This window comes from Sinohyriopsis cumingii, unplaced genomic scaffold (assembly GCF_028554795.1).
Source record: "Sinohyriopsis cumingii isolate HCF-2022 unplaced genomic scaffold, ASM2855479v2 utg000348l, whole genome shotgun sequence".
NCBI lineage: Eukaryota > Metazoa > Mollusca > Bivalvia > Unionida > Unionidae > Sinohyriopsis > Sinohyriopsis cumingii.
The window spans coordinates 1,034,179-1,048,022 of record NW_028315888.1 but is presented as its reverse complement, the minus strand read 5'-3'; positions in this window follow the sequence as shown (position 1 = coordinate 1,048,022).

The following is a 13,844-nucleotide window of genomic DNA, read 5'->3' as shown; positions in this document are numbered from 1 at the left end:
ATACAGTGAAAATTCTACTGCACATTCATCTTTAAATTTAAACATTTTTCCACTGTCCATCGTCAACTGTAATGGATGATAGTTTGAGTCCTTAGATCTATCAAACCCCAAATCGAAATCTCTGTATCATTTGTCATATCATCATATAAATCTTCTGCCAATATACCCGTAATCAAGTTACAAGTTGTCGGTGTACCATACTCTATTAGAATGATTTGAAATCCCATTATCGCCTGTTATAAAACAACAAAAGATTTAAATGTATGAATATTCGTCTGTGTCGTTTGCTTATCGCCCTAATCGTCTTTCTTATGGCATCCTCATGTCACCTTTTCGACACTTTGTACAATCTAACATTCTCAGTTTTGTATTATTAGTTTTGATTGTCGTTCTGCCGTATAATAATGTGACTAAGTCATATTATGTGTGGTCAGAAAACACAATACTCAGAACGTACAGGGAGTAGCATATCTTCAAATATTTCTAAGCCAACATGAATAAACATGACCAAATCTTGCTCATAGTACATTGGCACGTGACCATAGTCTCTGTGCTTCTTCCACATATATATTATATATTGTAGCACTTGATGCTGAATGTTTTGTTATTTCAAGGCTATATATTACAATGTGGGTAACATATATTTGTCAAAGCAACGCGATAGAACAACCCCTTTATACGGAATGTGTGGAATCACAAGCAGAGCTTAAGTCAAATCTATGAAATCGCACAATATAACCCGTGTCTTCGAAAAACAGGAATAAGTCCACACAGGAGCATTATACTTGAACTAAAACTGTTCATTTCATCAGAAAACTTTCCCATAAATAGTAACAAATCTCAAATTCTTAACACGCTTGACATAAAATAATTGATACAAGAAACAATGGAAAAAGTTTTTAAACAGTAAATGATAATTAAAAAGCTACAACAACCTTCAGTCAACAGTCCATGTCTGTTAGGGAAAGGGATAACATAATAAATGCATTTGCAATTACGAAAATGAAAATATCACCATGGACTATTCTTAAAGAAGCAATCATTCGTTACTTCACTAGAATCAGAATATCAAACAAGTACCAATTTAATTCAAGTGGTATTCCAAATAAATTCTGATATTAAATGTTTTGATTTGTTTGTATTTTCTAACGTGCTAATGTGCAAATGGCACAAAATGTGGGTATGTGTTACGCCTTTGAAATATCAAAATAATATAATCCAAACAGTCCTTGTCTGCATTCACTATAATTTCAAATAAATGTTTTAGCTATTGAATATTATTAAGCATTTTGTTACTGCAGTGAACAAGAATTTGAAGAAAAGCTCTAACCAAATTAAAAACTGAATACAACAATAACAATATTCACATTGCAACCTTTCGGCGATATCATATGTTCCATGTATATCGGTTTTAAACGTGAGTATATGTGCAGGAATATGGTAGATCTTCAAATATATTTTTTCTATCAAAACCGTTATGACATATAACCGTCCATAAAAATAGTGCGAAATACCATAACCTTAGATCTTGAAGGTAGAGAGTTAAAGTTGGGCCAACTTCGAAGTTAAGTAGCTTGTGATCATGATCAGTATGATTTAATAGTTAATGAGAGGTTCACCACTGGATCAGGATCAGACAGCCGCTCTCTTTAATGAGAATTATGCCTCGCCAAAACCTGTCCTCCCCTTTAATCAATCAGATAGAGGGTGTCCGATTAACAGAACCATTGTCTCATGAACCGAACGTCCTTATGTTCTCCGGATGATTTACACCAGAGTCAACATTGACTTAAACATTGTTAATGTTCTTTGTCAGGTTCATAATCAATTTAATCATTGAAAAGTACCCTAAATGTGGATAACATTTCAATCTAGAAACGTGTGTTATTTTATATCTTGCCCAATCTGTTCGCTAAACAGTATAATACACTAGTGAAATATATCTCCTCTTTTCATTAGTAATGTTCGTATTAATAATAATGTATAAATGGAGTGGTACGGTTTTATTTTTTCAAAGCAGTAGAGTTACAAAATAAGTCTCGCCAACTCTTGTTTCTTTGGTAACTGTTGGCCCATTCAAGCCTTCGAAATTATGGATATATTTATGTATTTGCTCAGTGAAGTCATTCATTAGACTTAAATGTGAAAAGATATTACTATGTGATCCATCTAAATTTCCATGTTTGCAGATATATTCACTTCTTATTTAAGACAAAAATGTATCTTAAAATATACACAATAACAAATACAGGAATCTTATTTTAATAATTATATATTTTTTAACACTACACATACTTATGCACAATCCTGACATGCTTCATGCAAATGAAGACCTAAAGATAACGCGTGTGTGTGTGTGTGTGTTTTGGATTTTTAACGTAGCTTTAACAATTTTCCAGTCATATCGCTACTATATCTGCAGTGTGACAGTTTATAGTGATACCTAGCACCGGGGCATCATTCCGAAGACATGTATCATGATGTCCCACCCAGTCACATTAGCCTGACACCAGGCTCACCAGTCCTTACACTAACTTCTTAATGCTGAGTGCCAAGCGAGGCAGATGTTAGTACCATTTCTGTAAGTCTTTGGTATGACTCGACTGGGGATTGAACCCATGAACTCCCGCATCCGAGGCTGAGGCTCTAACCACTAGGCCACCAGAGTGGTCCATAAGGAAAGTAGCGAGAATCATTCTTGATGAAAATTTTTTCGTCCACCAAACATCAGCGACTAATTAAAATGCGTCTAAATCAGCAGATACATTAGTAGGAGATGTACACACATATTAGCTCATTATCCTTGGGTGAAAAATATACCCAGTTTGTAACAACATGACAATGTCTTTTTAAGAACACGTTTATTATTATTATTATTATTATTATTATTATTATTATTATTAATACAGATGTAATAATCATACGCGAAATGCAGTAATGGTGAGTTGTCGATCGTAGACTATATTTTTTGACTGAATCTGTATTGGATTTTACAATGCGTGCTTGCTCGAGCACATGTGAATGTGAAGAAAGATATTGAAATCGAAGCAAAGATAAAGAGAGAAAAATGTAAATTAGTTTATCTTCCCATCTTGTGCGTTCGCGCTAGTGGGTCAAGTGTGAGCGAGGCTCAGAGAGAACACTATACTGAGAGTGAGATTAAAATAACAGTAAGTTGATATTTCGAGTGTGCATGTCTGTTTACTCATCAATATTGTGAAGTCTCATAATATGAGTTGTGTACACCCCAACTTTGAGATGAGAGTAGTAAACATGTTATTCCTCATTTATAAAAAAATACCGTACAATCTTAGAATTTTTTTAACAGTTTATCCTAATATTGGCATGTAAACATGTGGGAAACATACACTCAACTCAGTCATTTAGACATATCAAAGTTGATACGTGAATACGATATATACTTGGACATATCAGCGTCGTTGGGTACTTATGACATCGAGGACCTTTTGATGATGTTGCGTCAGTAAGTTACCTTTGATACAATTGCATACAGAGGATAGAAAATCAGTGATGTTGTTTGACAGGGCGGTTGCTTTCATTTCATAGTAAGACCTACTTAAAATATAATGATTTCTGTGTTTGAACTTTGAACTTTTTGGTCATTGTTGACATGAACTTAAGTCCTAAATCTAGATATTTCCTTTCATCAATACTCGTCAAGACATTACTAAAATATTTACTAAATCGTTACCCTGAATGTATGTACTATTTTGAGATATCAGATACTTTTTTAAAAGTAAGCATGAAGTTATGATTGTTGACATGATTGGATCACACTGAAATATTAAAATGGTATTAACATGTTTTTAGTAATCATCATAAATGTTTCAGTGCCGTGTTGACTTATACAAGGTTTAGAGAATAATTTAGGTGTAAATATGAGAAGACAAGTCTGTTAAGTTGGTTCAGTTACTTAATACTTTATAGTCATAGAATATCATGATCCAGAAATGTTCTTTAAATATGACATTCTTGAGGACATCATACAAAATATCTAATAAATCTCAGTAGCGTCTCTTTGTCAAAATTAATTGCGTTTTTATTTTATATCAATATTTATGATTGCCTTTCAAATTGTATAAGCGAGGGAATTTCGATATTAATCTTCTCTTTCGTGCTATAGGGGCAATTAAATTAATGTATAATCTATTTAACATTTCGATGAAATAAATATCTTCATCTACAACTATATCACATTGTTATCTTGAATGTACATGATGACAGTAATTTGCAAAGGTTTGTTAGAAATAAAAACATGGCTCAAGATGCGCGTGCATTGAAGAATGGGTATTTGCGCACATAATCGTGGCGTGTGTGAAAAAAACTCGTAATTTAGTATAATCCTTTCCCGTTATATCTTTTGTACCGTTCTTTGTTGGACTTTGTTCCTACACACGAATGCATATAACACCGCTTGAGTGACATCATTTAGGTCATGTGAAATTAGTCGTGAGGGAATATGGCCTCGTGTTTGCAGGCAAGGCGATGAGTGACGTTTACCCGCGAACCTGTGTTCGAATCTCCATACATTACGAATAAAAAAAGTCCCCAACCTTTATGATAGTATTATTTGTATTAAAAAACATATGTGAATGTATGGTATGTATGTATGGTAGGTATCTGTGGTATGTATGCATTGCATGTATAGTATGCATGGTATGTATGGTATGCATGATATGTATGGTATGTATGAATGGCATGTATGGTATGCATGGTATGTATGGTATGCATGATATGTATGGTATGTATGTATGCTATGTATGATATGTATGGCATGTATGGTATGCATGGTATGTATGTTATGCATGATATGTATGGTATTTATGTATGGTATGTATGTATGGCATGTATGATATGTATGGTATGTATGTATGGCATTGTAAGTATAGTATGCATGGTATGTGGTGTGATGTGATGCGATTTTTATTTTTAACGTAGCTTTAACAATTTTTCAGTCATATCGCTACGATGTCTGCAATGTGGCAGTTTGTAGTGATTTATAGTTATTTCTAGCACTGGGGCATCATGCCGCAGACATGTAGCATGATGTCCCACCCAGTCACATTATACTGACACCAGGCCTACCAGTCCTAACACTAACCTCTTAATGCTGAACGCCAAGCGAGGCAGCTGTTAGTACCATTTTTTAAGTCTCTGGTATGACTCGGCCGGGGATTGAACCCACGACCTCCCGCATCTGAGGCGGACACTCTAACCACTAGGCCACCGGAGCGGTGCATGGTATGTATGGTATGTTGGTATGTATGTATGATATGGTATGTATTCATGGTAGGTATATATGGTATGGATGTATGGCATGTATGGTATGTATGGTATGTATGTATGGTATTGTAAGTATAGTATTATGGTATGTTGGTATGTATGTATAGTATGGCATGGTATGTATGTATGGTATGGCATGGTATGGTATGTATGTATGTATGTATGTATGTATGTATGTATGTATGTATGTATGTATGTGTGTATGTATGGTATTGTATGTATGGTATTGTATGTATGATATGCATGGTATGTATGTGTGGTATGTATGGTATATATGTACCGTATGTATGTATGGTATGTATGTATGGTATTTATGGTATGGTATGCTTGGTATGTATGGTATGTGTGCTATGTAAATTATGTATATATGGTACGTATGGTACGTATGGTATGTATGTATGGTATGTATGTATGTATGTATGGTGTGTATGTATGGTATGTATGTATGGTATGCATGGTATGGTATGGTATGCATGGTATGTATGGTATGTATGGTATGTATGTATGGTATGTATATAAGTATGTATGTATGGTACGTATCCATAGTATGCATGGCATGTTGGTATTTATGGCATGTATGTATGGTATGTATGCATGGTATGCATGGTATGATGGTATGTATGGTATGTATGTATGGGTATGTATGTATGTAGGTATGCATGAATGCTAGTATGTATGATATGTATGTATGGCATGTATGTATGTATGGTCGGTATCAATGGTATGTATGTTATGTATGGTATTTATGTATGGTATGTATATATATTGGTATGTATGAATGTTGGTATGTATGGTATGTATGGTATGGTGTGCATGATATATATATATATATATATATATGGTTTGTATGGCATGGTATGCATTTATGGTATGCATGGTATGAATGGTATGTATGTTATGTATGGTATTTTTATATGGTATGTATATATGTTGGTATGTATGTATGTTGGTATGTATGGTATGGTATGCATGGTATGTATGTATGTATGTATGTATGCATGTATGCAGATCAGTGTGTATGTTGTTCATTATGATTAACATTGTGTTAACCTTCATGTGGCTGTGCATTATGAGACAGCAGATCAATACCTAACCAAATTTGGTATGATGTGTGTACATGGGTGGTACATGGGTGGGACAGCACACACATAAGCACACATATGCACATACACATACACACACACGTGTACTTTACATAGATCCTTACACAGACCCATGATTTAACCGTAATTTATAACGCTTGGAAATCTAAAATATAAATTCTGAGCTAATGTTAGCTATTATTTTAAGGTTTGATTAATAATGCATGAAAATTTGCTGAATTGTGTACAGTTGTTTCATTTTGCAACGTATGTCATATTGTATATGTGAATGTAATGTGTAGCATATTGCGCATGTCAATGCAGAGTGTAGGGTATTGCAAGTGTTAAAGCAAATTTGTAACACATTCCACGTGTTTGTGTCATTTGAATAATTTTCGCTGTGTTAGTGCCAAATGTGGCATGTTTGATATGTCAACTCTGCTTGTAGCATATCTTGAACAAAAACTTTAATGTATCATCGTTTATTCTACCTCACGATTCGGTGATTTTATTTGAACTGTGCAGGTTACCTACCTGTTTGGTGTAGGTATGCAACGGAGTTTTACTTTGTTTCCTCCTACACCAGTTTTTCAGAAGTTTCATGAAACAATACGTTGAAAAAATGGAAAGTTAGAGATTTAAATTTGTCACTCACTTCTCCTAATTTCCTTGAAATATTTTACGGATATCAGAAAGGCTGTATGCGTGTTTTGCGTTTTGTGCAATAAAGTATTCATTGTATTTTTCTGTCGCGCTTTTATAGAAATGTATTGAAAAACTTCAATACATCGTTGTTTTTCCTTCCCAGCTGTTCTAAGAACACTTGATATATGGTTGAGGTAAATGTATAATAACGTTTCATTTTAGTCCTCTGTGCCAACATTGGGGAAATATCCGAACTAAAGAGGACTTTCCAGAATTCAACATGCATTGCCTCGTCTAAATGTCACTTGGTTTTCAGAGAAAATGAACGTGGTTGATAAGGATTTGGTGTATGAGCAACGAAATTTCTTTTTTCCTCTGGCCCAGATTAAAATAAATTGTTAAAATGTATTTGACGAGATAAGAGGTTGGGATGGGCGCACATTAAACATCAGTTATCATTATTGGGTGACCATGATAATTATGAATAAATATTATATTTACGCACGCTTGAGTAGAGTCCAACTGCAAACAATATAGACCCTGATTAGCTGTCGCAAAATGCGCTTTCAGAACAGTTTGTTCTACTGATTACTCCTTACAAATTCAATCGACTCTTATATGCAAGTACACTGGCCAAAGCAGATTTAGTTGTGTGCAGTTTAGATTTGGAATAGACATATAAGAGCATATTTGCGATGCTTTGAAATAGGGTGTCGAAATAAGTTATCAGAGTGAATGAATTATTAATAGACATGTGGGTTTACATGTTTGAATTGAGTTTATCCAAGTCAGAACAATTAGTATTGTCAGCTCTTACAGTTTGTTAAATATCCAGTACAAATGAAATTTGGACATAGGTGTAAAACGTTAACTTTCACATTTAAGTCCTTTTAGATTTTAGTCACTGTTGTTGGACATCTGTGTTCCGTGAACAAAAATAACTTCCGCCTTTCCCTTTAATTTTAGCATAACCAGGTATTCTATGCTTTTTAAATTCCAAACGTTTGCTTCATTTTGGAGTTGATTTGAATTTATTTTTTTCATTCAAGACTTGTTTGTGTTTCATTAGAAATTCATATGCAAACAAATACACACTTAAATTTACATAATTGTTTGCTTCATATTTAAAAGGCTAACTTGTATTTTGCTTAGCTTTATGTGAAAAAATATGGCAGAATTAATTTGAAACATTGTATGATTTGTGCAATCTTCCGCTACTTAACTTAAGGAAATAATGTTTACACGAAAGTCATACGCATAGATTATGTATTACTTTTGAAATGATTCAATTGTTATCAGATGTAAAACAGCAGAAATGGTAGACTTATTTTACCCAGTGGAAGTATACTAGTCATGTACCTATGTAATCGTGTGATCATCGGTACAGTGGCATGGAGAACTTAACTGTCGTCTTTCCAACATTCACGTTGTACTGAATGCCCTCCATTTTCCAGTATTCGAGAAAAAATTCGTTGTCAAGAATACATCATGTAACTTGTATATACTGTGTATCATACATGTGTTTTGTAACTTGTATGTATCGTGTACTTTATTACTTTTTTTATTGATTTATCTAAACCAATTAAGTTTTATGAATTGAGATCATCACTCTTTGAACAAAAGACCCTGAAGTTTAATATTAAACAAATGTTGTTATTATTGACCAGAATTAAAGATATCCATTTCAAGAAAGATTTAAGTGTAGACTAACTCATTTGCATTGTTTCATTAACGTGCAGTTATGTGAATACGAGTCTATACATTTCCCTGTTTGGAATTACTGCTGCCTAGATGTTGTCTCCATCTAATGCGACAAGTTTTAGAGTTTAACTCGATTTCTGTGCTTTTCAATCCAGTTCTTTCATTTTCATACATTCATTGTGTCATTTCTTACACGTTTAACAGATTCTCAATTCTGGTCTGAAATTTATGTGAGACACACGATATATGACGTATTCTTTGTGAATTGTATACCTTGTTTTCTCACCTAAACATATGCCAGTAAGCATCTAGCTGTATTTGTAAATTCCAGTGTTCATCTTTGTAGAGCATGGGTGATGATATTGGTTAATCTACATGTTGATATGTATCTGCATACAAAACAAATCCACAGTGAATTTGGTTTCGTCATATTTTCTTCCCCCATTTGTGATTTCCGAAGATCTGTGTTTTTTATTTTTATAACTTCGAGGCATTTTTCCCGCAACGTAATGTTCAAGCATTAAAACTCTTTTGATTCTTTAACGATCGTATTTTAAACAAACTAATTATTTATCATCCATTCAGATAATTCTCTTCAGGAGTACCTCCAACTTATTTAAAAGCTATCCACACAAGATAATTAGAAATTTCAATTTGATATGAAAGTTTGAGAAATTTAGTGACAATGTGGCGTGATTAATAAGAACTATAGTTGTTTTCTTTGACGTCATCCAATCCACATACAACATAGACCATGATATCCAGCACCATTATTTGACGGCAATTTTCGGTGTGTGTTACCAGATGAAACTAGTGATGCTATCATGAGCCTAAAATTTTATAGCGGATACACCACTTTTTATACTACTTTCTTTATAATATAACAATATTCATGCTAGGAAGACACATGACGATGTATCACGGCCCAGGTTAAAGCTGAATATGGCTTGTAGACTATTGCTTTATACAGCTGACAAACAAACGTGTAGACTAAAATTCACAAATGCGGACGGCTGCTTAGCTACGGCAATCATATTTTTATTTGTATTCGGCGCTGAGGTATAAAAAAGCAAATTTATATGGCGGTCAGATCGAGGAGTTATCAAAAATATACATAATATCAAAATATATTTCTGCCGTTATTTTCGTTGTGCCAATTCCACAACGGCAATACATTGCTATTAAGATGTAAAAATGCAACACCACAGACTTGCATTGATTGGAATGTACTAGTGCTCAGGATATAGCATATCATAGAATCATGCAGCACCACAGATTTTGCATTGATTGGAATGTATTAGTGCTCAGGATATTGTATATCATAGAATCATGCAACACAACAGACTTGCATTGATTGGAATGTACTAGTGCTCTGGATATAGCATATCACACAATCATGAAACTCTTTATTGGAACATCCGTATTACAGTGAAATTTAAAACAGGATTATTGTTTTAACATTGTCGTCGTTACATGAAATCCAACATCAATACACCGAGATGAAAAATGATATAAGTGATTGTATGTGGCATCCAAAATTTTGTATACATAAGCGAATAGGCGTGGCCATTTACCAAGAAATCGGGCTGGGGGCTCGGATTAAAAAGAAATGTAATCCCCGAAATAGTTTAAAATGTTCTTGCGTCCTGCTCTAATTTGATTTGTGAAAAATCTACTGTCATAGTTGAAACAAATTATCTTGAGGTAAAATGAATAAACCAAAATTGCAGTTAAAATCAACATTCTGGGCCATAGGCCTGTCCTGCCTACACCTAACCATACATTATATGGTCTTTCATGTTGACACAATGCTTTACATGTTAAAAGTCGCATTTTGTAGAAATTATTAGATATTTTTATAACAAGACATTTAGAACATTATATACAATTAACAGATCAAGATGAAGATAGATTTGTGTATATTATGACTGTATGTTTTGATCAACTGTTCTTGTTTTGTTGTTGCCTTAACAAAAAATGAATAGTCATAGAAAAATAAAGTGTCATACATTTATGATATTCAAAATCGTGAGATATTTCCGTTTGGCAACGGACGATAAAATAAATCAACTTTTGTCTCTTAAACAAAAAAAAATTCCGAAAGGATTATTTTCGAGATCAGTATTTAATTGACCTATCAAATGTTCTTGTTCTAAAGTTATATCAGTTTGTCAAAAGTGATCACCAGGGGCCATTTTATACAGTTTAATTATTATGTGGTGAGTGCTTATGCAGGACCCATTACTCCGACGGCATTACAACAAAATAACCTAAATGTATTTCTTAGGCATAAAACACTATATTAGATCCAAACTAAAGCACTACTACTCTTTCCCGTATTTTGTTGTGACCTGTAAATAGGTCGCTGTATCTCTGCCGAAGTTACACGTAAATCTTGAATATTTTATTAATGGAGTAATATCTAGGAGTACAGGTAGCTGAGAGTATTCCCAAATGATGCTAACACAATTTTGAGGAACTTTGAAGTGTGTCATAACAACATGAATATTTGTTTATCTGATCTAATTTATGAGGATGCCTTTGTGGTTTAGAGATTTGTTTTCCCCACACAGTAATGTTCCTTTATTGAATTAATGAGGATATTTGTACCAACGAAAAGTATCAATTCTTAACACAGGCAAATTTTGCTATAATAAAGTATACAGTTTTGCTTGAAAATCTACCAAGAATATCACAGTCTCATTGTCTTAATATTTTATCAGAATCAATTAGTTCGAAAAAGAACATTAAACAAAATAGGTTTTAACATAATTAATGTATTTAATATAAACTATTTAGTGCTTATTCTTCACGTTTTTTTCTTTGAATTTTTAGTACTACGCTTCCTAGAGAAGGGAAGATGAAGTATTCCAGTAACAAATAATTATCGGTAAGCATGCACTGTATTGTTTTTTAATTATTCTAAAAATATTAAAACTTCTAATAACAAAATATGTAATAATCACACTTCCATCTAAAAAAAACGTTTTATTTTTATTTTTCAGGTTGATTTAAAACTATAATGTGTTTATTTCTGCAAGAAATACGCAAGCAAAACTTACTAATTATAAATATATATGTTTAATTTTAATAACAACCCAGACCGAGTGTACGTTTTACCATTTTACATTTTCAAATACAAACGACGAAACATATAACGTATGAAAGATGTCAAAAATAAATACAAACACACGTGTCTATCAATACAGATAATTAATGGTTATATGGTCAAATAAAATAATGTCTGAATGGAGCTACATCCTCTTTTTCCTCTTTTGTGAGAGCTTTATTCGCTTTACAATCTGATTTAAATTAGATATTCATTATCATACTTGAAGATCTGACTGCGACCGCTTAGTGGCAATGTTCTGGTGACCTATGTTATTACCATAATCGTTAAATTTATCAGACAGCAGAAGAAGTCTTTCATCTTCGCGATTGGGAGGCTGAGCAGAATGGATGAAGAGCATCAATAGGCGCTGAACGATTTGATTCCTGTCCAGATTGTTGAAAGCTGCATTTACTTATGCTAATTAAAAGGTCAACTGAACATGACCCTTAAGTGGTCGCTGTTTGATCTTCAAGTAGAGGGTGGAGACCTGATTTTAGTCAGATTGCACACTTTACAACATTTCCATACTCTTATACTAAGCGCAACAACCAATGTGGGCAAAAGCATCCCAATTATGTGCATTAAATGTTATAAAATACCAGCCTTCGTTGGAAATGTATAGATTCGGGCTGTTATCAAATAAATGTGCCAGAGAAGCAAGATCAGTGCAGTTTAGTTTAAATTATGAATATGACGATTCAAGAGAGTCCAAAGGACTATATGGAATAAGGGCCATTTTGTGCCCCCGTTTTTATGGGGAAACAAATTCTTGTAAATATCACAACTCTGTGCCGTGTTGTATTATTCGATGTATAAATCACCCTATTCTGCATTAAATATGCACATAAATTTCTTTTTTCATACCAAAACACGACCTTTTAACATGGTCTGGTATGGGAAATTTAAGAGAAAATGTTATCTTTGAGCAACTTGAAACTAAAAATAAGATATAAGTGCAGGCTTGATCAGACAAGGTATTTACATTGATTTATTCATTTTTAAAAATGTTTTAGGTTCTCATATTAACTCATGTGTTCACGTTTGCGCTAATCACTAAAAATTAAAAAAATTCTTGAATTTTGCTGTCTATATATCATTGTCGTTGTTTTCCCTATTGCACCGTACCTGCCGAAGTATCGCCACGCATAAGCAATTAGACCCGCATTTCTAGAGTGCGCTATATTATTTCCTCCATTATTATATTAGAAAAATTCCGGGAATAATAACAATTCAGATATTTTTAAAATAATGTTTCCATTCTTTCTCTCTATTTTCATTATATCTAAATTGCATTGGGAACAGGATTTTTCGAAGAGGCGTTGAAGGGGCATTTGGAACTATATATAAACAAAGACTACGTGGATTAAACATTAAACGAAATTGTATTTTTACGTTGCCAATGTTTGGCAAAAGGATGCTTTAAATAATATGGTAAGTACACTTATATTATTTATTTTATACATTAATAACATGGTTTTTCTTCAGTTCCATCACGATACCGTTTGCTATCTTTAATTCACTATTACAGCGCAGTTCCGTAAATGTCATCTAAATCAATCTGTCAATTTTCTGATGGAAATAACGTTTACAACCTGCGTACTGTTTCATTAAATTTTGTTAACTGTGTCTTTATTCATATAGTAACAATAATAATTCTTTAAAATTCTAATATCAAATGTGCAAACAACTACTAGTCTGCAGTCATATAAAGCAGCATGGAAAAAGTGTTATGTGCATAATGTACATCGAACACTTCAAACGTTCAATTTGCTCTAGCGGTTGAGCATTTATTTCGAAAGCTATCACACCAAGTTCGAATCCCCCACAATCATTTATTTTTTTTTATTTTTTTTTCCTTCCTCCTTTTTAAGAATTAATATCAACAGCTGTGAATTTATTTTGAAATAAAATTAGTAACAACGCCGCAAAACCAACAAAATATAAAATAATGCACAAAATCAATTTCAATTTTATTTCAAGCAAGGTAACATTTTTATCAA